At 67.1% G+C, this 1882-nt stretch overlaps 1 protein-coding gene across 2 annotated transcripts in view; it reads right to left on the reverse strand.

Annotated features, from left to right (window-relative positions):
* Positions 1-906, reverse strand: part of FHL1 (four and a half LIM domains 1) — a 67858-nt gene extending 66952 nt beyond the window's left edge. Inside the window, exon 1 of one of the 2 annotated variants that reach the window (XM_023198898.2) lies at positions 683-906. The gene's annotated coding sequence lies outside the window, so the exon portion shown is untranslated. The remainder of the gene's footprint in view (positions 1-682) is intronic. The other variant, XM_023198901.3, reaches the window with a different exon arrangement.
* Positions 907-1882: the final 976 nt, after the last annotated feature.

Raw genomic sequence — 1882 nt, forward strand, 5'->3', positions numbered from 1 at the left:
CCACCCCGCAAGCCTCCGCGTCAGGAAAACCCAGGCGGGCCCCCTCACCTCTACTCCTCATCGCCACCCCAGCCATTTCTCGTTAAGCGAAGCAAAGCAGGTCTCCCACCTCCCCCCTCCACGATCCCCGCCATCCTTGATGGGAAAACCAAGGGAGTCGACCCACCGTTTCATCCTCACTCGCTCCCCACAGCCCCTGCTAGCTATCCTGGCTGAAAAAACCAAGAGGTGTCCCCACCTCGCCGCACCCCCCCCTGCCCGCCATCCTTGGTGACAAAACCAGGGCCCCCCCCCCTTCACTCCCTTCTCACTCCCCACCATCCCCGGCACAGGAAAACATGGAGAGCCCCCATTTCTCTCCCAATACCCCACCTCCACCCCAGTGGCTCCTAGTCCCCATCGAGGCGAAAACCCAGGGGAGGCCGAGGCACACACAAGGGGGGACCTCGCAGTCCCTCGTCCCGCACGCCGCAGCCCGGGACTCCCCCCGCCCCCGGCCTCAGCGAGGCCGCCGAGGCCGCCGGTACCCAGCCCTGGAAGGCCGAGCAGCCGGGACCGCAGGGACCAGCCCAGAGCGGCGGCGGCGGCGGCGGGGCAGGAGGGCAGCCGCTCCCCCGGGACCCGGGACGCGGGCGGGCGGGAGGCACACACGCGCGCACAAGCGGAGAGAAAGCGGGCTTACTGCGTGGGGATGCTCGCCCGCGCAGCTGTCTCGGCGGCGGCGGCCACTGCCTGCACCGAGGCCGAGGCGCGGCGGTAGCGGCGGCGGCTGCGGACTGAGCCCCCTCCGCCGGGCGGTGGATGTAGGGCGTGGGAGGGGCGCGAGGGGAGGGGTGCGCGCGGGGGAGGCGGGGAGGGAAGGAGGGGAGGGAGCAGGAGCGCGGGGGCGGGCGCGGCTGGCCCGGGGCGGGGCGCAGCGCGCGCCGGGCCGGGTTCTGCCCGCTGCACGGAAGCTGTGTGCGGGGCGCGCGCGCGGGAGGCGGCCGGACGGGCGCGGGGAGAGGGGCGGCTCGCCACGCACCCCGCGCGCCCACGAGTCCCCGCCACTGGAGAGGCCCAGGCGCGCGGAGAGGGTGGCTGCGGGGACGCTGTGGCAGGCTCTTTCCCGAGGGCCGGCTCGGATCCGAAGGCCGGGAGGAGGACGGGCCGGGGGCGCCTCGGGCCCCCTCCCTCGCGCAGCGGGCCTTAGAGGCCGGTGGGAGTCACGAGTCACTGCGGGCAGCCGGGGCTGGGGAGGTGGGAGCAACAAAGACAGCCAAATGAGGGTGGTGTCTCGCCTCACTGGGGGTCTCGCTAACCTGCGCACTCCCTGAAAAGCGGCCCCGGTTCGGGGCGCACTCCGTTTCGGCCCCCGACTTCGGAACCCGGTGGCTCGGAGCGGCGCAGAAAGGCCCACCGACGACCCCTCCCCCTTAGTAACAAGCCGGAGGGAGCTGAAGAAGCCCCATCCATAATCCTAATGCCACCATGCAGAGCGTTTTAGCGTCGCTCAGAAAGCACCGATGGCAAAGCGGCGCGTGGCGTCTCATTCACTCAGCATTCAGTTTACTGAGCCCTCGCCATGTGCCAAGCTCAGTGCCGGGCGCTGGTGATAACAGCGTCGTCTGCAGACAGTACCCACCCTGCTCTGGGAGCTTGTAATCTAGTGGGGGAGACAGACAATAAAGAAGTGAGAAAATAATCAAATTTGGATAAAGCTTGTATAGGAAAAGTGCAAATAGTGTGATTAGGAAAGGAGGAGGTGACATTTAAGCTGAACCCTGAAAGATATGAAAGAGCCAGGAAAAAGTTTTCTAGAAAGCAAGCCAGAAGGAGGGACCAAATCTTGATGCTTTGCAATTAAAAGGTGGTGATCATGATTGGCGCCAGGAGAGCTGGGGAG

The sequence above is a fragment of the Piliocolobus tephrosceles genome, chromosome 12 (genome assembly GCF_002776525.5).
Source record: "Piliocolobus tephrosceles isolate RC106 chromosome 12, ASM277652v3, whole genome shotgun sequence".
In the NCBI taxonomy this organism is placed as follows: domain Eukaryota; kingdom Metazoa; phylum Chordata; class Mammalia; order Primates; family Cercopithecidae; genus Piliocolobus; species Piliocolobus tephrosceles.